This window comes from Parasteatoda tepidariorum, chromosome 5 (assembly GCF_043381705.1).
Source record: "Parasteatoda tepidariorum isolate YZ-2023 chromosome 5, CAS_Ptep_4.0, whole genome shotgun sequence".
Classification (NCBI taxonomy): Eukaryota; Metazoa; Arthropoda; class Arachnida; order Araneae; family Theridiidae; genus Parasteatoda; species Parasteatoda tepidariorum.
In genome coordinates, this window is record NC_092208.1 from 63,696,101 (window position 1) to 63,719,531 (window position 23,431).

A 23,431-nucleotide genomic window follows, 5' to 3' on the forward strand; every position below is an offset into this window, starting at 1 on the left:
TTTATTCCAATTCTTATTTTTTTTGTTCTGTGTTAAGACGTTTAAAAAGACGTATAATTTTCTTAACCCAAAGTGGATTGCTGCCCTGGTGGATGTTTGTTTTTGTTACATAAAGGAGTTTAGTTTAATTTATTTTTAAATATATATTTCTTTAATTCTACTACCTGGCTCTTTTTAAATTGAAGCTGATTGCAGATATTTTAAAAAAAATTTAATCTGAAATAATGTGTATGCATTCCTTAAGCTTTGAAAACATAATGATATAAAGTATTTTATTTTTTAAAACAAATACCGTCTCGCACATACACTGGAAAAAATATGGTCAAAGCTACAAGAATATGGTAAAATTTATCATGTTTCTGGCTCTATATGACAGACCATAAAAATTTTTGTTTTTGCTAAATGAAGGATTTTAGTTTAATTTTTTCTTAAATATATATTTCTTAAATTCTACTGCCTGGTTCTTTTTAGATTGAAGCTGATTGCAGATATTTAAAAAAAATTATCTGAAATATGGTGTATGCATTCCTTAAGCTTTAAAAACATAATGATATAAAATATTTTATTTTTTAAAACAAATACCGTCTCGCACACACACTGGAAAAAAATATGGTCAAAACTGCAAGAATATGGTGAAATTTATCATGTTTGCTGGATCTATGGGAAAGACCATAAAGCTTATTAATTTTTACTGAAGGGCCTTGGTAATGATTTGGTAAAATCAACAATAAAATATGGTTTTATATTGTGTTATAAATTTTGGTAAATCAATCAATGGCTCTTCTTACTTCTAATCATTCACCCTCGAATATTCGATTTAGGCCGAACAGACAAATCTAACAGAGATTTAAAAAAAATTCCAATATAAGAAAGAGTGGAATGAAGAAAGCAATAGAGTTGGATTTCCAGTGAAATTGTGACTTTGGGTGAATTTAACCTAAATGATAAAAAGTTAATGAAAAAATTCTTAAGGAAAAGTCTCTAAATGTATATAAATTTATAACATATATAAAACTTCTGAACTATATAAGAAAAAATGGTGCAGTGTTGAACGGTAGTATCAGTACTTTGAACTGAAATATCAATTACCACAATTTAGAATCCTTTATTCAACATTGAGTCATTAAATTTAGCTATATTTTCATTTAAGTTGAGCTTAAGAACTAAGTTAGGTTTAAGAACTAAGATAATTCGGTTCAATTTAGTACTATATTAAAGTTGTAGCAAATTGTATAATATAATTATAAAATGTAATTGTTTAACACGCTCCAAAACTGCAGAGTAAAAAGATACACATTAAAAAGATTACAGAGTAAAAATTAATTTTAATTGTAATTCTTTAAAGGCGTGTTCTAACAATTTGAGGGTTAGTTTAAACAAGTCTTAGTTAGTCTAAGCTTATTTCAAACATTTAACTAAACTTTTTTCTGTCCAATGGGAAAGAAACACGTTGGCTGAAAATTTCTGCAAATATAAAAACAAAATAAGGTCAAAACTACCAGAATATGGTAGCATTTACTGTACTTCTGGCTCTATGGGGAATCCGGTTTTATAATATGTGATAAACTTTGGTAATTTCATCATGATACGCTTAGAGCATGGCACAAAAACCTTTTATTTGGTTATGTTTATTTTCCCGTTTTGTAAATTTTACTAAATGCATAATAATATGAAACCAGAATTGGAAACCAGAAATCAGAATTTTCGGTTTACCGTTACAATATAAATGGAAAAGTTACCAAATGAATGGTTTTTATTAACAGGAAGCATGGTTCCAAATTTTTTTTCTCCATTTAGATTTTATCAAGTTTATAAAAAATATCATAATCATGGCTAATTATGATGGAAAAAAATTTGTAATTTATATACGTTAAAATTGACTTTTAATTCGAAACCATTCCAAAAAATTTTTAATACCATTTGTGTAATTGTTTGTTCTAATTCATTTCTTCTGAGAGTATTTTACGATATTTAAAATACAGATCTACAATTTAATGCGAAAATAGCGTTTAAGTCAGTAAAAAATCTACGCATTCGCTTAAATATAGAAATTTGCATTTGATATAATTTGTGGATTTATTTTAATTGGTTTAATTTTTTCTTTAATTTTGCAGCTTAAATTCATTGGTTTTAATTAGTCTGTTTTACGTGATGAAGATTTCTATAAGATGTGTAAAATGATTTAATTCAACAAACTTATAATTTAATTCAGAATTATTGCTTAAATATAAAGGAAAGTTTTGTTTAAATTTAAAATTATTTGAAAGTTAATAATTAGAGAATAATTTTTTAGTCCATTATAAAAAAAAATAATAATTCACTTGTAACAGTTTTAATAAATCTGTTTCACGCATTATAGGAATTCTATTCGCTACATAAAATAAAAATCTGCAATTTAATGCAAATTCTTAATTTTAATCAGAAAAAAGCACCAAATTGTTTAGCAATTAGTACAACATAATTTGTTTTTATTATTTCAATCATTTTTTAAATTTATAACATGCATGCAAATAAACTTAATTAATGAAGATTCTCTTAACTACTTGGTCAAAAATTATCAATATAATGAAAAATCTTTGCTTAAATAAGTAAAAAAGAAACTAAACAATGTTTGAATGCAAAATATCTGTAATATATACATTTTTAAATTAAATTTTGTTTTATTCTGTTTTCATGAGCAGAGTTTTAATTTAAGCACAATAGTTTTAACGAATATGCTTTACTTGATAAAGAATTCAATAAGGTATGTAAGGTGAAAATTTACAATTTAATGCAGACTTTTTGCTTGAATCGGAAAAGAAGAATAGGAATAACGATTTAAGCTTTTCTAAATGGAACATGATGTAATAGATTTTATTCAATGAAATACAAGATTTGGATAATATAGCAAATGGATTTTTTATGCAAAATCCAAATCTGCATGATCATTATCATTTGTTCCTGTGTTACATCATTTGCTTTAGAGTAAGAGGTAATGAAATATTCATTTCTTGGATATGTTTCAGCAGAAATAGAACTTTTTTTATACTTAAAAAAATATGCTAAAAAATGATAATGAAATGAGTTTCATCGCTATATACTAGTGGTTTATAAAAGGCTCAATTACAATTTTACTTCACTTGAAATTCCAGTTCGTGAAAATTCATTTACTTTTTTTCTTAACTTACATCTTAAAATGAATTTATATTCAAAGTATGGTAAGCATTTTCTTAAAGGAAAACTCTATTAATATTTATAACTTACAACATATTCATTATAAACTATAATAGTAATTTTGAATTTTAAATTAAAAATAACAGAAATAATAAAATCAATATAATAGAAATAATCGAAATAATAGAAATTTTCTAATTTCTATTATTTCGTTTAAAAATATATCATTATTAAATTAAGTCATATTTTTAGAATTTCTTACCTTGCATTCCAAAATAAATTTATATCCAAAGTATCCAGGTTTTATTTTTTCCAGCAAAATTGAAATGAAAATAAATAAACTAATAATTGTTTATTAAAATATACAAAATTATGTGTTTTGCCAATGTATCTTAATGTCTATCCTGCTCAAAGTTTCTAGTTATATCAAAATTTCTTCAAATTTTAACTTTTTTAATTAATTTGCAGGATTGTGAGGCAATTTTGTTCACTTATTAAACGACAAAAATATGCTGCTTTGAAAAAAACTGTCAAAACGTGTCCCCGTCATCTTAGTTTTTATGTAAAGGATATACTAATAATCATCTAAAGTTTTAAAGTTACTTCAAAATTTGTAGAAGTTATGTTAGTTACTTCAATTCATTTTTTATATTAAGCCTTGCATACTGTATTAGTAATTTTGAGTTTTAAGTTTTCTAATTTCTTATTTCGTTTAAAAATATAACATTATTAAATTCAGTCATATTTTTTGAATTAAAAAATAGCTGAATTTAAAATATTCCTAATAAGTATGTTTATTTTTACTTTTATAAGTTAATGATATCTAACAATTTTGCCCTATTTCATAATTTCAAGATTGTTGGAATAAAATTAACTTTTAAAGTGACTTTAAATATTTATCAAATGAAAATATTTAATAACTTGACTTATTCACATTAGTTTTAGATTTATTTGAAAGATATTTAATTATGAAAGCGTCTAGAGAAATGAACATACAGTTCAAATTTTGTTTCTAATTCTGCTCTGTGTTTTCAATTTCTGTGATAGATAAAATTTAATTCATAGTTAATTTGAAAGATGCTTACAAATTCGTGATCATTCCGTTCTTTTATACTTGTCATTACAAATAGTTTCAAATTGAAATGTTTTATTTTAATTTAAAACATTTTAATATTTGCTTATCTCAAATTTTCTGCATTCTTGATTTTCCACATTAAACACTGTATTAAATTGTTTCCGCTTTAAAGAAAGATATTTATTTCTGCTTTTAAATATATTTAAAATTTAAAAACTTCCTGAAAACTGTATTTTTAATTCATTAGTTTTTTTTTTTCAGTGTAAAAATCTTTCGATTTTTCTAAATTTAATGTCATTTATGAATTGAAATATGCACTAATTTAAATTATTTTTGTTTCTTTCAGGAAATTTAACAGTGGGAAAATGTTTAAATAAATTTCCGATAAATTATAAATAAACATGTAATTTCTTTTTTAAAGAAATATATATATTCTCTAATACATTAGTTTTGGTTTCTGAAAGTGCTTTGAATGTCTAAAATCGTACTAAACACTTTGCAAATTTTTAATAATCAAAATGCAGTAAAATAAAAATATGTTATAAAATTCTATAAATTAAAACGTACAAAAGTACTTTCAAGTTATCAGCCATTTAGTATTATTTTACTAGCATATTAACTTTTTAACCCCGTACTCATATTAAAAGAGTTGATTAAAATATTCGCTTTAAAACATTTCATTTATGCAATTAAACATATTAAATACTCAAAAAAAGGAAAGGGTAATACTTCGTGCTACGCAGACTAAAGCAAAACAAAACGAGAATAAAGCAGAAATGAAAGTACATAAATTGGCCTTCTATAGTTTCAATTCTATAGAAAAGAACCTTCCTCGAAATCTAAGCGTCAAATGTTTAGATATTATGTAATGCCACGTCAAATATTTTTATATTAAGTACAATTTCATGCTTTTTATTCTTTTAAATGTATCTAGTTAAAATCATTAATAATAGTCTAATAGTTGTGCATCAAATTTCGCACAAAAATACAAAGCAGATTACAAAACACAAAAACAGATAACAGATTCCAAATATCTTTTAAATTAATTATGACATTTTAAAACAGAGTTTCAACTCACCAGTATTTAATTTATCTTCTTTTATTATTCTTTATAATAAAAGTATACATTTTTTCCTTAAGTACATTCATCTAGAATGGGAATAACATTCAAAAATGTTAATGTGAATTTGATTCATTTAATATAGACGAATATTAAATATTTTCTGGGTTTCAATCAGTAAATAATAAAAATTCAAAAATATAATCAAAATCCAACATATTTTACTATTTGAAAATCATTCCATACCTTTAAATAGTGCAAATTACTCTTTAATAAAATTTAAGAAAAAACCCATTTGCATACTTTTAATTCCTGCATAATTTAAATTAATCATTTGATATGCACGTTAACATTTATTTTCACAATTTTTATTTCAAACCGAGAAAATATTCAAATATTTCCTTTTAAATTTCAAATATTTAATCTCCCGAGCCTCTGAACTCTCAATCCTACTGGAATTATCATTTATATGTGCTAATTAGTTTCCACGTCTCTCGCCCTAAAATTGATGCAGCTAGTGCTTAATGTAGTGCTAGATCATAATCAACGTAGGTTACCAAGGCTGCCTAATTAACCAGAACTGGGTTTTGTCTGCCGTTTAATTTCTGCGTGCCTAATTTAGAAAATGATAGTATTTTGAAACCTTTGGTTCAAAGGCAGAATTCTAATTAGTTTATTTCTACTCACGCGTATTTTAATTTTAAGTTTGAAAAGGTTTGTTGAAAAATGACGGTCATTCGTGAAACAACTCTACGCCTCATTTATTCTGTAAAAAGACACATTTATCACTTGTTCCGTTTATTAGTCGTGCATGCCAAAGGGTTCAAAGTGAGACTTTTATCTTTGATTTTACTGTTTCACTGGCTTCATAGTTACAAAAAATATGTACATTTACTTTGATAACGTATATATTTCAAGAACTATATCAATTTTATTCTATAAAGTTGCTGTTTAAATAAACATGTAATTAAATATCAATGTTTTAACACTGGTATAAAATAGCACCCTATAATTTTAACTTAAGGGTATTAAACACCACGTGGGGAGAAAACCTTCTGATAAAATTACCATATGGTATAGTAAGGACAGTTCTGGTAAAAGAAATAATTCTGGTTAATTTCAAAGCATATAATATTTAAGCCCATGTGGTAGCGGTTTACCAGAAATTTTGGTTTTTATAACTATAATTCTTAATACCACAAATTTAGCAAAAATTAAATTTTACTGGCTTTTATACCATGCTCTAAAATGTCATAGTAAAGTTGCTAAATTTTACTAAATTTACCAAATTTTATTACATAATATAAAAACCAGCGAGAATCACGGTAAAACTACCATATTAGAGCGAGAAACACGGTAAAATCTGCTATGTTCTGGTAGTTCCAAGCATGTTTTTTTCTCGGTTGCATAATACAAGTAAGTAACAATAAAATAAGAATCAAAAATGCATGTTATTAAAGCAGGAAATATGCAAAATAATAGGTAATAAAAAGTATAAGTAGTACAGATAAACTTATATAAATAACAACATAATATTTTTTAATGTATAAATAATTTATAGTTCAAAATAGGACTAATACAAACAATTAACAGTATGATAATGACCAAAATTAAAGCAAATTTTCACTTAGTATATATTTTATTTCAATTAAAATTGATTAAAATAATTCTTAAGATATGAATAATTTGCAATGTGAAAATTAATTGCAATTTAAAATCTTCAAAATAAAAATCGAATATGATGAACAAAATATTTGTTTACTAAACAAATATTTGCTCCAAAATTTTTGTTTATTTTTTAATGTAGCCTTTTTGACACTAATCACAAATAAATAATTTAATGAAATCTTGCCAAAATCTCACTTAGTTGGACCCATTTTTCGTTCTTTCATTTGGAGAATTATCCTGTTCACAGAATTTTTATAGGAATGTACAGAATGCTAACTACAGCTGGTTGAAGGGGACCAATTGTTATCGAAAAATTACAATTCGGCCCAATGTCAACCAACTAAAGCGTAGCACTAAGCATTAAGGTAGCAACACGGACGATTTTTCTCTTTTTGTCAGCAACACGCACACCATGAAACACCTAAAATTAAAAATAACAACGATTTCTCAATTGAAATCAATATTTACAGCACAGACAAAAAATTGTTACACAGAGAAAAACATTTTGGTAAAATTATCTTACTGCAAAGGAATGAAATTTATGGTATTAAATAAAAATCATTCTGGCTTATAAAACCAAACTGTACGGTATTTAAACCTTTCATTTTGCATTTTTTTCCGTTCATATTGTCGTCAGCCATTAAGGCAGAGGGGGTACGATTGTTTTTGTTTTCCAGTGGCTAATAATTCAACTTCTGATACACCCATGCGTCACGCCCGTTTATAGGGCGGACCCATTCATACATCCATTCATTCATCTACAGATCGTAATTTGATCTGAACCAGAGATCTATCAATCTCTAATTCAGTACCCCTGGAGGTACCGATTTCTTATGGTAACTTGGAAGAGTTTGTGACCCGACAAATTTAATTTGCACCTGTCACCATTTACTACACGGAGAGTCTTCGGCCGGGAGGGATCGAACTCAAGACCTCTTGTACATGGGCCCAACGCTCTGCCAACCAGGCCATCCCGACTTTCCATTCATATGGTAACAGTTTACCCGAAATTCAGGTTTTTTAAATTTCAGTTCTTATTGCCACACATTTAGCAAAAAATTACAAAACTGAAGAGTAAATTTAAGCGAATAAATGGATTTTATACCAAGTTTGTATTATTATATAATTACCAAACTTTATCACATTTACCAAATTTTGTCACATATTATGAAACCAAATTTTACTTTTAATTTTACCAAAGTGCTTTGGGTAAAATTATTGAGCTTTTTAGTATTCCCATAAAATCAGAAACACAGAAAATTGTAATGCGTGTTTCAGTTGTCTTGACCATTCTTTCTTCTCAGTGTAGTTATGGTTCATTATAAAATTTCAATAATCAATAGGAGCAAAAAAATAATTTTTTGTTTGTACACAATTAACTGAAAGTGTTATGAAAAAAGGATTTGTTGAAGATTTAAATTTCACGGATGAATAAAATAACGAACGTATATCATTATCAGTGTGCTTGAAAATGCAAAATCCAAAAATTTCTTATATTCAAACAAACTAAATTTTTTTTCTAACTCTAATTCGGTTTTTAATAAGCAGCAAGGGAAATATTTTCATATTTTTAATATATTGAATTTTGTTCTTTCAAACAAATTGAAAATATTTTTTACGAACATTATTTTAATATTTTTACTATTTTTTTATTCTACTTTTTTGCATAAAATTTTTTAAAATTTGTTTTACTACCTTAATTTTTATTATTCAGTGATATCATCTTTCATGAAATTTTCAGCATGTTCCCTTTTCCATTTTAAAGTATTTTAAATTTTTACTGTTTTTAAAATTTAATTTTAATTAAATTTTGACTAAAAGCTGCAAAAAATTTTTGTTTTACTGACACTACTTTCATGTTGAAGAAATACCAAATTATATATTGTTTCTTTACTAAAATGTGAAATAAATATTCAACAATTAAAATAACTCTTCCTGAGACATAAATTGAATTTATACAATTCAGTTTTAAAACTTTTAAATCCCAGTATATAATATAACTCAGTAATTCGAGTTTCCAATTATTTTAAATATTATACAAAGAGATATTCTTCATATTGTGCTCGGTTAAAGAAAAAGAAGTAGGTTTAACCAAAAATGATCTAGAAACTTGCAATCAATGTTACATACAAGTAAACTATTCTAAAACGACTTCAAAATTGTAATCTTTATATTCGATTTCAGAAACATTCGCCTCGAGTTGGAGCAATTCACTTGTACTTGTTACATTTACTTGAAGAAAGAGTACAGATGATTTATTACTCTCTAACTGCAACTGTAGCGAGTTAAGTTTCAAATAGAAAAAAATGAAGTGCATTGAATTTTAACGTCATGGTATCATGGCTAGGGTTCTCAATTGCTGTTCTTTTTTGAATGGCTTCCAACATGTTTCAAACGATCTGCATCGTGAATGGCGGATTTGTCGGTGAAACTGGATTCGTTCTTGCTCGGTTCATTGAAAACGAACGAACGCTTTACACACGGCTCAGTGATGCCACCGAAAAGATAAATTTTTATTATTTTTCATTCGGTTGAAGTCTAGGAAATTCAATTGAAAGGAACGTTATCTTTCGTCTGTTGTCAGCGGCTGATTTTAGAGAGTATTTTCAGTATTGAGTCTTCAATGAACTTAGAAACGGTAAAAATTTTGCTGCTGCATTAAACATCTTCTTAATAATTGATTTTCAGAAATTTTTGAACCGAATATTTTTAAAGTAGGGATCTTGTGATAGTATATTTTCACAAAAAGAAGTCTTTAGACATGAAATAAGAAATTAAAAATGGCATAAAAGAGTTTTAAAAATTGAATCTCTGCATTCTTAAAATATTTTCTTGGCGAATGTATGTACCTATTTTAAAGTAATAAAACATGCGTAAGATCCAGGTGAGATAAGTAGAGCATCTTAACAGCTCTTAATCTAATGATTATATTTTAAAACTCTTAAAAGAACACTACGATACAATTTGAAATGTTGAATTTTCCAAATTTTTTTAATATTGTTTATCTGTACTCAAATGTAGTAATTAAAAACTTTTTAAAAAATTTCAATTAAGACAGCAACTTTTACAAGAATACAACGTAATAAATAATTTACTACTTCTTCTATTTTTAAATGGAAATTTGACATACAGCATTTGTACGTAGATCAACGTTATTAAAAATGTTCTTCTTATGATTAGTCATTTTTTATCTGTGAGAATTTAAACTTTTTATTACCTGGGCTGATTGAGTATGATCAATACGAATATCTTTGGTTTTATTGGAAATGAGATGAATTTTTAAATTAAAATGCATCATTTTTTTACGAAACTAAGGAATATTCATTACCTAAATACGATTTTAAAAGTTTTAATTCTTACTCAGAAGGCATTTTAGCACTTACAGAAGTAAGTAAACATATACGAATATTTTCTATCTATTAAAAAAAGCATAAAAAGAGTGAAATAAACAAAAGATTTAAAAGAATGAAAAGCATATTTACGAATCCGAAAAAAAAGCAAAATTGGAGAAAAAGGTGTACAGTATTTATTGCATATCCCCCTTTCCACAAAAGATTTCTTGAGATAATGAGACGTCAAATGAAGAAAGAAACCGAAGAATATTGTTTTTTCTTTCATTTTTCCCCATCGTTACAATTTTTTTAAATTGTAACAAATCCTTGTATCTTGATGCTGAATTGAATCTAAGTAAAAATAAATAAGTACGTAACATGTTTCTGAAGCTTTCAGTATCTAACCATGCAATGCGTATACAATACAAAGCGTACATGTTCAATATCTAACAATACAATGCGTATCAATTCACCTTTTCGTTTAAAAATACGTTCCTCATACTTCCAGATGCTATTTTACTCTAATTTAACAAACGAAATAAAAGGAATTTTGAAGTTTTTGTATTTTATGAATTTAAAATACAAAAATCCCAAATGAAAATAAGTTTTAGTTTTTTGTATAAAACTTGTAAGAAAAAATAAAACACTTCAAGTCTCATATCCATCCAAATATCCGTGTAATTGGCAAAAAATATATAAATATACTTCAAAGAAACTATTTCAGGAGCTGATAAAAAAATCTTTTTTTTTTTCGATAAATAAACATTAATTCCTATTCCATATATTTTTCCGAGATTCTACAAACTGCGTTTCCTCCATCTTTGTCAGTTTTTTTTTCTTCCAAAGCAGATGCTTTAACAATAATAACAACCCCATTTGTGATTCTTTGCCCATTTTTGAGAACATGTATTTTCTTTTAAGTTAAAGAATCGGAGGGAAGGAGAAATATTAAAGCCCAAGGTAAGTTTAAAGCCGCTTTAACGCCGAAGGTATCTTGAAATATTGCAGTTTTACAACCCCAAGGAAAATTTTATTCTTTGTTCGAAAAAGATTTCGAAAGTTAAGAAGGATATAAAAGAGTTCTGTTTGTAAAATTGGCAACTAAAATGACCAGTAGCAAGTAAAAGAAATATCAGGTCTTTTATCGAATTCGTAAAACATTTACTGGATAAAAATACAAAAATAAAACTGTTGATATTCGTGATAAATTATGTTTACAAAACTTGTCTAATCTTATTCTACCTTATTTTTAAAAAAATATTCCTTAACAGAAACAAAAATGTTAAAAATGCAATTTAATGTTGAATTAGCGTAGTTAAATCATTCAAGACATGTTAATGGTAATTTTGACATATAATGACATGTAATTTTGACATTTGATATGATAAATAATATATTAAAATGCTATTTACCAATCCTTATATATTTACTCGGAATACATTAACACTGTACATAGGCATCTTATCGAATTTGAGAAATATATACTGGTCAAAAATATTCAAAAAAAATATAACCTATTCGTGATAAATCATGTTTATAAAGCACATAATTCCCACCTATTTGAAACTGTGAATATCGCTTTACAGAAATGAAAATGGGAAAGATGTAATTTATTGTTGAATTTTCACCGTTGAATTATCCAAAACATGTTGACAAATGGTAATTTGGACGTAAAAAAATATTTCGGATACAATCAATATATTTATTATTCAAAGGATATTTGCCCAGAGTGCACTAACACTCAAAAATGACCTAATAAAACACAACACTATGAGGAAACAGTATTGCAAACAAATAAAGAAAGAGGATATTTTGTGTATATGAATAAAACACAAACATAATCACAGAAAGTACAGTTTGGTACTCTGACCAAGAGATTTCCTCAGTGTCGAAATATGGAATGAAAGAAGAGAAGCGTCCCTCAGTGGACTGATCATTAAAACACGATTCCCTGCAGATCACCGAAGTCAAGCATCAGTCACTGCGGTCAGTGGGTGGGCGGGTGACCACTTGGATCAGTCTGTGTGGGGACCGAGGGTGTGCGGTATAGGCCTTCGTTAAACTGTTCGACCGTAAAGTGCTTGACTTCGTGTGCAGGTCGTTGAACCACCGAAAAGGAGGTGCCATTCCCTTTGCAGAGGATCAAAATTGTGATGGCATGTGTTCGGATCATCCTCAGGGATGTTTCCCAGACCGTCGCCAATAGCCCATTGTGTAGCTCTAGTGCGACGTAAATGAATTACAACAACAACGAGAGAAGAGAAACAGGGGGATGCAGAAGAAAAATCAAAAGCACGTTGCATCAAAAAAGTGTTTAAACCCATATGGAATGTGGAAAAAGTTTTAAGATTATAAAACAAAAAATTTTATGAGAGGAACAGCTCTTGTGTTGTAGAGTGACAATTCCATATGATGCTATACACTGAGTGGCCAAATTATTATGACCACCCCTTCAGTCGTCTGCTTCCATACCCTATACGGCGCAATGTGCGTCGAACAGTACGTTCAGAGACGTTCACAGTTGCTCCTTGATTAAGATCACTTGCAATTTGTCTCACTGTTGCTCTCCTGTTGCGCTGCACAACCCTGGCCAGCCTTCTCTCTGATCGAGCACTCAGTACCCAGTGACGATCACAAGTCTGACGTTGAGATCCGGTTTTTTGGTTGATTGTCCATTCTTTCTACACATTAACAACTGCTGCTCTAGAACACTTCACAAGTGCAGCCGTTTTGCTGATGCTCGTTCCGACACATCTCGCACCCACAATCATTCCACGTTGAAATTCAGTTAAATCACTTTTCTTTCCCATATCTGATCAAGAAACACAGTATAACTGATGACTCACTTGTCCAGCATTCCCGTGTTATGGTTATCTTGCCCTCAAGCGGCAACACTGTGACGCAATAACTGATTTGCGTAAAACTCTGAGGTGTTCATAATAATTTGGCTACTCAGTGTATATAAGATGCCATATAATTAGGATTTCTTCGAAACTCGAAATGATTCCCGGAAATCAAGGTAAGTGGCCAAATAGCAGTAATTTCTGATTTCATATTATTAGAATTTCGGTTAGTTACAGATTGTTGAGTTTGTTTAGTATGTTGGTTTTAAATGTATCTTTAAGGATCTTTAAATCGATAATTAAGATTACAGTTTGTCTCTCTAATATACGCAATACCACGCTGTCAGGACGTTAATAAATACGCCAGCTGTTAATATCAGCACAAGTTATGCGCCTGATGAGGTATTGCGCTAACTTTTACAGCCAGTGAAAAACTTTTTGAAAAGTATATTTGTTAATTTCATAAGTTGCTAATTTGAAAATTTAAAAGAAAAAAGTTTATTTTTTAAACAGAGTTCTTGTAGTGCTGAAATTGCATCCTCAACTGTATTTTGACATCAAGAGTTACAATGAAAATTAAAAATTAAATAATAAGTTCAAACTCAACGCTTTAATGAACTTGTACTCTCTTGTGTCTTGATAATTGTCTCATAAAATGCAGATACTGTTTTTAAATTTTTTATTCTGTTGTACCAAAAAAAAGTATGCAAAAAATGCTTCCAAATCTTAAATAAGTCACTATTTAATGCATTTTAAGAAAAAAATATTATTTCTCTTAATATGACTGAAAGAATTATGTAACGGTGCTAAAACTTTTTTGTTAATTAAAAAAAAAGTCACAATTTAATTCTTTGCCCAAGGAGTAAAAAAAACTAATTTTATAATTTTTTAGAGAATTGTAAGATTTTTAATTGCTTTATTTCAGTAAAAAAGTTCATGATTTTTAACTTTTTTTAGTCATAGACACTCTTAAAGAATCTTTAACTCCAGTTTTTCTTGCAGAATCAATTGCTAATCGCAGCAGTGATTCAACAATGTATTTAAATTACGTTTTTGCTTTTAAATCGTATTCTCGATAGTGCAATGCAGATTTCATGTTTGTATTCTTATGCGAATTTTAATTTTGGTTCAGTGTAAAAAGCATAAAATACAATATAAATAAATTACTTCATCTCCATATCCAAAAGAAGTATCCGACAGCTATAAATAATTAAGGATTAACTTCTAAAACAAATAGTAAAAAAATAAAAAATAAAGCAGCTTAAAAAACTATTTATCAATGGCGCCTTTTCCAACAAAATTAAATTTATCCCAGTTTCGCTAAGAATCAGACCATGACATCAGCTTTAAATACTGACTTTATACACATAAATCATTATTTTCTGTTTACAGGAAATATCAATTCTGTGACTTTGTCGCTCTTTAAATATTCTTAAGATTTAAAGTTTAAGTTTGAGCTTTAAAAACTTAAATGATCACTTTCGTTGCACTTAAATTTTGGCTCATGTGATAGTCGCCAATCTTCCATTTGAGGCAGATGCGTAAGTTGAGCGTTTCAAAAAGAGAAAACCCTCTTAAGAAGTTTTCGAAAGGGAAAACTTTTATAGTTGGCGAAAGATTAATCCGATTAGCCTAGAGAGCCAAAACTTCAGTGAAAATCGGATTAGTGGCATACGATTAGGCCGTTAAGAAAGATGAACACGATGCGAAACGAAAAGAGAATGGATTTTTTGTCTTCTCATTGGCGACACTTCAGTTGGATACGCCTTAAACTTCAATATAACTAAATTAAGTGTTTAGTTAAACCGATATATAGGATCGTATGAATGGATTAGTTTAATTACGTTTTATAATTTAATACTGATTCAGAATGCTGCTCTGAAATTGAGAATAGTTCATAAATTAGTTTCTTAACTTATTTATAGGATACTTTAGGAAACTATTTGATCATCATAATTTACTATTATGACTAAAATATTTTTATTATCTTGTTCAACAAAATACTTTCTTTAAGAGAAAGCAAACATTCAATTAAATTATGAATCTGTTAATATCTTATGTTTGATCACAATTCATGAGTAAAATTCAATTAAATTATGAATCGGTATGAATGTCTGTGAAACTCTTAAGAATCTGCTTAATCTCCCTAATTTACTTTTATTATTTAAATATTTTCATTTTTTTACATGATAAAATATTTTTGAAAATTCGAAAATTCAATTAAATCAGTATATTTCGTCAGCGTAATTTATAATTAGAAGTCATAATTTTGGAAACTAAAAAAAAATTATTTCAGATTTTTATGTATTTTTTTTTTTTTTACAATTTTTACGTTGCTTCAAATCTTTTTTTAAAAAAACAGCTTTTGTTAGATGTTTAGTTCACCCAAACAAACTATAGTCCAATTAAATATGTTAAAACTTTATTTCCGTTTCTTTTTTTAAAAAAATTCTATTAATCTAGAAAACTTATTCTAAAAACCTTTAACCTAAAGTAATCCACAATAAAAATCTAGCTATATTTATGACTCTAATTTAATATGTTCAGTAAGATCATTTTTATTCACTTAACTAGTTCGAGTGCTAGTTGTAATTTAATCTATTAATTTTAATCAAATCTAAATTATTAAATTAATTCATATGTTTCCAAAAAACCTAAATCAAGGAATCATATATTTATCAGTCGTACTGGGCTATGTACCGGGCCATATCTCGTGTATACCTCCTTCACTGTTAGAATTCCACGATCTCATAAATGTTCCCAACGCTTAAAGTCCCATGTCTTACCAAATTTATGAATAATCTAAAATATTCTTCAAGTAATATAAAATATTTGGTATAAATATAAAATATTCTGCAAAATTTATTTTTGTTCATCGTATGCCTCATCTTTAAAATACAATGAAACAATATATTTTAAATTATTCCTGTTTATTGTAAAAGAAAATTTATTATTCATATTTATTAAAAATAAATTTTTTTCTTCAAACCCGAGACATAAATTATTTACACTTGTCGATTTGTTCTATTATCTGTCAGATGCAATGTCTGTCCATTTCTGTAAAATACAATAAAATAATACGGATTAAATTATTCCAGATTTTTGTGAAAGAATATTTATTATTTATGTCTTTAAAAAGTAACTCAAATCTTTTTTTTTAATAATGAAACATAAATGAATTTCTTTACACATGTCGATGCGTTTTGCTATGTTTAAAATACTGATCCTTATCTGTCAAATACAATAAAATAATATAAATTAAATTATTCCTTTTTTTTGTAAATAAAAATTTAGGAATCAGTTTTATTTAAAATAACTCAAATCAAACTTTGCTTCAATACCATAATGAATTTATTTACTCACGTCTATTTGCTCTATCACGTCTAATAAACTCTAAACACATATTTTTTCTCTTATAATTCATTTTAGATGATATTTTAAATTCTTTTATTTCTTCTCAATCTACACTTTTAACGAGAAAAAAATTTTGTGTTCCTTAAAATGTTGACACAAAAAAACAATATTTTGGAGCTTAGTTGATAATGACACTGAGTATTTCGAAAAAGACAAATAAAGAATTAAAAATTTATTAATATCTAATAATAATATTTCATATGTCCCATATCACTGAGCCTAAAGAATTTTTTAAAAATATATTCCTTGGAAAAGATCAAACGGATGCGTTAAAAATACACTCATACAACTCATCTCTGCTGCTCATATTTATGCCCTTTAGCCACATTTCTAAAGATTTTTCCTCTACACTGGTTTTTTTACTGTGTAAAAAATTTATGAAAGCAAAATTCATACGCTGTGTAAACAAAGTATTTTTGGAAACTGCGATAAAAGCCTATATCGATTTTTTCCAAGAAAACTTCACTAAAACTGCTCGAGAATATGAAATCTGTGTCGTAGAAGTGTAAACATTCGATAACTTCTCCTTGAAGAATGCAGAAATAATTTTGAAATGAATAAAAATATATACTTCCACTTTCACTATCTTTATTAAATCTTTTTTTTTCTTGAAAGTTTCAGTAGCATGGTTAATTAACTCTTTTTAAAATAGTGTGCTATGAAAACATCTAATCTTAAGCTATAAGTAATTCTTTTTCATTTCCTTTTTCTTTGAACTTAAAAATTCCTTTGAAAGTGCCTCAAAGCAATAAGTTTTATTATTCTAATGAATTAATATTCAAGCCAAAAAATGTTTAGTATACACAAATACTTTTTATAATACGGATACTTAATAAAATACTTTTTATAATGCGGATATTTAGGAAAAAGTTTCTTTTTTTAATTAAATGGAGAAACATTTAAGCTATTATAGATTTTTTTCACATAAATCTATTAATCTTATTAGTTTTAGAGCTGTTCTCTATATTCATTTCAATATTTTTTGAGGCTAATAATATTTCTTATAATAAATAGTTATAAACATTGTAAGTTCTAATTCAAATAATTTTTGCGAAAAAAAGACTGATTTTTTTTAAAAAAAAGTCGAAATCATAAGAAATGGAAACAATAAGGAATGAATGATGAATTAGGTGATCATTATATCGAGATGAGTAAGAAATCAGTTAATTTTTGTCAATTTTAAAAATTCGTTCACGTTCTAAAGTTTGAAGACAAATGGTTCAAATACCTAGTAAACATGTGAACAAATTCAAAATTACTACGACCATTTTCAGTAATAATGATAAGTAATTTAAGAAGCAGACACCCATTCAAATATTTCATTTGAAATGCTCTGGCTCGAACCAGAAAACAATGTTTTATAAATTTTACTATCCTCAACGCCATCTGTTGACGAACTTTATGACTATTTTTGAGATCAGATTCGAGCAATTTTAACTTGTTTCCTAATCAGGAGACAAACGGAAGGTACATTTATGAATTTTTGTTTTTCTTTGATATCTATGTTATTTGTCACTTCTGCAAATTCTTATAATACAAATTACTTGTTACTTCTTTCAAAGAGACAGCAATAATATTTGGTTTACTATTCGCTATTCTGTAAGAACACGTAAACAACTTATAATAATATTCTGAGTAAAATTTTTTAAGGAATGTATACTGTTTCTGGCTGATGTTTTAACTCCTTAAAAGAAATCATAAAATTTACATACACATGAAATTAAAGCTGCGTCTTTAAATTCTTTTTAATATTTTTTTTATTTAAAATATGTCTTTAAGATTTAAAAAAGTGGAATTCAAAAATCACTTTAAAACATGTTTTCAACCACTTTAGTTTGTAGATCAAAATACACCCCTGTCAATTTTTCGTTTTTTTGTGTACGAGGACGTCTGATTCACAAAAGTAAGAAAATACAGACATGAAATTATGATTGATTGAATAAAAATATCAGCTTGTAACAAAGAAAAAAATTTTAAACTTCCAAAAAATTTAAATAAAATGTTCATCTCATTCCATTTACGATCTTTTAAACAGAGTGCAGAGAAGAATATTCCACTTATAATGGAATAATCTGCTCATCCACATTAGTTTTATGGATTAGTACAAAAAAAATAATAATAAAAACTATGATATAAAAAATACCAGTTGATAATAAAAAAATAAATTTAAAACTTCCAAATAGGACATGATTTGACTTGCTGGAAGAATAATTTTCTCTTCGCAACTTTTCCTCTGAATTCCGAGAAATGTTTTCCGGAAAACATTCGGATAAATTACTGAAAACTTTATTTATGGCTCTCTTTTCAATTCTGTCCCAGTCAAGCAAACCTTAATTCCAGGCCATAAACGCCATATCCAGACTATGCGGCATTCAAAATAATGTTTACTGGAAAGAAAATAGCAATAAAATGTATTCCTTTGGAAAAGCTTTTGGCAAGTCGAGGGTTACCAGATTTTCTGATCACTGAAAAGTAGTGATACTTAATCTTTGGCGTTGTACTCAAAACTACGCCAATATCTATCGTATCAAATAGATTTTGAAGACTATGCAGCGCAATTATAAAAAAAGAAAGAAACTAACTTTATAAATGTTGTAAAATACAAAAGTAATTCATTCTCTTGCATTAAGGTTATTATATATATGAAATTTTAATAAAATAGAGACAATGTCAAGTACGAAAATTTTTTTGCAACCTTGAATGCTGGTAATAATGTTTAATTATTCTTATACCATTAAATTGTGAAAATTTTTCATGAATTATTTATTTTCTAATTCTAATTATGCTAAAATGAATATCTATAAAATTGCATATGTTTTTGGGAAATGTAAAATACACTTGCATGCGATTTACTCTTCTAAACACAACAAAATACCACAACAGTATTTGGTTCTACTGCAGCAGAAATATTCAAGTACAATGCGCAAAAATATAAATACCCTAAAAACCCTTTATTCCAATGATCGGACTTTCACGTAGTAAGGTTAAATCAAAACTATCGCTAAAGGCTAAATCAAAACTGTTATTATTTTGACTATCATTAAAAACAAATAATTATTAAACTATTTTTTAGTTAAATTACTTTCACATAAAAGAATTTATACCTTTGAGCTAAAAAGTTACGATTCAATTAAAAAAAAATTTCGAGGCATAGCGAAGTTCGCAGAAGTCAAAATTAACGTCGAGGAGCACAAACTTTTGACCACTTCTGCCTAAACTGTATTTGGTCCATATTTTTCATATAGCAACTATCAATAGCATGGTTGGTAGGGGACTGGGGCCACGTCAAAGAGGTTGTGGGTTTGATCTCCGCCGGACAAAAACTCCCCGTGTAGTAAATGGTGACTGGTGCACGTTAAATCTGTCGGTCACAAAGTCCTCCATGCTCTCATAACAAATCAATATCTCTGGGGGTACTGATCCAGGAGCTCCCTTGTCTTCTGGATTGAGATCAAAATTACAAGGAAACGGAGTTGTACATTGGTAGTTGTAACAGAACTGGGTCGGCTGTTCAGCGACAGTTATATATAAAAAAGAAAAAATACAGCTAGTATCAGAGACGTGGTAGCCCAGGGAATAAAATGCTCGTCTTCCAATGAGTTGAATTGGGTTGAAATCCCAGCAATGACTGGTTGATTCGAATTCTGTACCCGGCCTGCACTGACCACAGCGCTGACCTGAAATATCCACAGTGGTAGACGGATCATGGGTTAGAGTCCACGTGCCGTCAGGCTAACCGTGTGATGTGCTCGTGATTTTCCTCTCCATAAAACGCAAATGCGAGTAAGTTTCATCAAAAAGACCTCCACGAAGGTAAATTTCTCCCAATACTTGATCCAGGAGTTCCCCGTCTTCTGAATTGGGTTCAAAATTGCATGGCTTCGGAGTTAAACATTAGTTGTCGTATACCCAAAATTGGGTTGGCTGTTCAACGGCAGTTATAAATAAATATAGCCAGTATCAAAGTCGTGATTGCTCAGGGAAAGGAACGCTTGCCATCCAATGAGGAGAACTGGGTTCAAATCAAAACGATGACTGGTCGATTAGAATTCAGCATGCGGCTCACCTTGACCACAGTGTTGACGTAAAATAATCTCATTGGTATCATGGGTTAGAGTCCCTTTGCCGTCAGGCTTACAATTTGAAGTTCTTGTGGTTTTCCTCTCTATGTAAAGGAAATGTGGGTTAGTTCCAGCAACAAAATCCTCCACGAAAGCAAATACTTCTCCCAACACTTAATCCAGGAGTTCCCTTGCCTTTTGATTGGATTCAAAATTACGAGGCTTTGGAGTTAAACAAAAGTAGTCGTAAACCCAAAATATTGGATCGGCTTCTCAACGATGGTTAAAAAATATATATCCAGTATCCCCCATATTTTGAAATCCCAGAAAAAATTTCCTTTTAAAAAAATTTATTTTTATTCAAAGAAAATGTGTCTTTATGTCTGATTTCGTAACTTAAAAACCGTTTGTACTAATTAATAAACATATATTGAAGCAGAAATAAGTAAAAAAAAAGCATCGTATTGTAACAATAAGAGCAAATGTTGAAACTAACAATGGTACGATTAATGCATTAAAATTATGATAGAAGCAATACTTTGCAACAAAGAATGATAAAAGCAAAGCATTGAAATATTGAAATCATCGAAAGCAATGAAAGCAATAACAGAGCAATGCATCGAAATAACGTTAAGAACAATTCATTGAAACAATGCTTTGAAACAATGCATTAAAACAATGTTAAAAATAATGCATTGAAATAATGTTAAGAACAATATATTAAAACAAATACGAGAAACGTTTTGTAGTAAACGATGAAAATATTAACGTAATGAAATTAAAAGAACAAGACCTTAAGACAATAATTTGAACAATGTTTTGTAGCAAACAATAAACAGAATAAAGCATTGAAACAGATAATAAGAATACGGCATTGACACAAACAAGAAGAATATATAGAAAAAAACGATATAATACCATACCATGTACAGTGCGCAAAGAAACAAATTGACCACTCTGAATAACTTTTGATCTAATGATTGAATCTTCGCGTTTTAGGATTCAATCTTAATGGTTCGAAATAGTGACTTCAAGTATTCTAACTAATTAGAGGAGACGATATTTTAAGTTACGAAATCAGACACAAAAACGTCATTTCTCTGAATAAACATATCTTTATTCCAACGAATTTGGATTTACGACATTTAAAAGATGGTAATTTTACATGACAAAGCACAAAATTTTAGAAATTTCGGTTGAATATTTCTTGAAAAGTCAAATAATAAATATACGGTTTTTTAAAATTCTTTTTTTATGAACTATTCGACCGACTTCTCTTAAATTTGTATTTTGCCATTGCAAAATTACCTTCCTTAAAATGATGTAAAAAAATAGTATACCTTACAATTCAATATATTTGAGACAATTACTAAATATAATAAATTAAAAAAAATAATTACTATCATTTATAGGATCTTTGGATAAACAAAATTTATAATTGCGTGAAAAAAATTTAAATTCCTTTAAAAATTCTTCGAGATAGGGTGAAATACGCAAAAAGTAAAAATAACATTAAGGGGTCAATCTTTTGGATCACTTTCCTGACCAAACTATGTGGAATATATTTCTCAGATTGCGGCGACCCCCTATAATTTGAGGATCAGAAATCCCAATCAGTTAAAAAAAATTGTTGTTATTCAATAAAAGTACGATTCTGTGTCTGATTTTGTAACTTAAAATATCGCTTGTCATATTCATTTCGAATATTTGAAGTCTCCCTTTCGAGCCATTAAAATTAAGTCCTAAAACGTGAAAATCCGTACTATACATTAATTGTATTCGGCTAAGCGATAGAAATAATTCGCGAAAGGGAAAATTTGAAAAATTAATTCTAAGTTCAAATCATATATTCCAAGTCTAAGTTAAATATTCTTACTCAATGTCTGATTCGCGCGCAGGTCGTCGGGCTACCGAAGTGGGGGTACCATCCGCTCCGCAAAGGGTCAAAATTGTGATGGCATGTCTTCGGATCATTCTCAGGGATGTTTCCCAGACCGTCGCCAATAGCCCATTGTGCAGCTCTAGTGCGACGTAAATTAACAACAACTCTTTGTCTGACGATAAGAGAAATCAAATTCTAATATTAAGTGTTTTAGTGTGACCGGTAAATTTGAAAAGGAATAATCCCCTGAAATATAAACACTAATCATTTATCAGTACTATTATTACTGTTACTATTATTAGTACTGATCTTCACCCTTCGTGTCTAGCCTGATAATTCTCATGAACTCGACGCATTCTCACTGCAGAGTCTGTGATTTTTGCATTGTTTTATTTGGAAAATAAAAAAAATCTCCTCAAGGGCGGTAGTAGTTACTAAATCTCTCAGTTATTGAGTATGTTGATAATTTAAATAATTAAAAAGTTAGCTATTTTTTTCCCAAGGAATGGAGACAAAAATGTATACAAATATTAAAATTATTTAAATTAATACTTCTAAAACTACAGAGAAAAATTTGCTAAAAAGTTCAAATTCTAATAACACAATAAAGCACATAACTACAATTGTTTGAGAAAATTTATTTAACGTTTCAAAACTGAAACAAATTTAACACTTCAATGAACGATATATGCAAATCCAAAACCAATGTTTCCAAATTCCAGTGCTTCCGCCATAATATTTCATTTACCCATTAAAAGTTTTTAGCAATAAACGTATTTGTTTTGGAAAAAAACAGCTTATTTTAAAGGTATGTGCTAGTCTTCAATTACTATTCAATATTTTTTTACTATATAGTGTATTGTGATAAAATAAAACAGTTTACATCACATCAAGACATTTTTTTAAGAAGTAACCAATCCAACATATTTAAATATGACACAAA

The 23,431-nt window shown here is 28.2% G+C and overlaps 1 long non-coding RNA gene across 1 annotated transcript in view; it reads right to left on the minus strand.

Annotated features, from left to right (window-relative positions):
• Positions 1-7,297: 7,297 nt before the first annotated feature.
• Positions 7,298-23,431, minus strand: part of LOC107438516 (uncharacterized) — an 80,502-nt gene continuing 64,368 nt past the window's right edge. Inside the window, exon 4 of the long non-coding RNA XR_001583385.3 lies at positions 7,298-7,377. This is a non-coding gene — a long non-coding RNA (uncharacterized lncRNA). The remainder of the gene's footprint in view (positions 7,378-23,431) is intronic.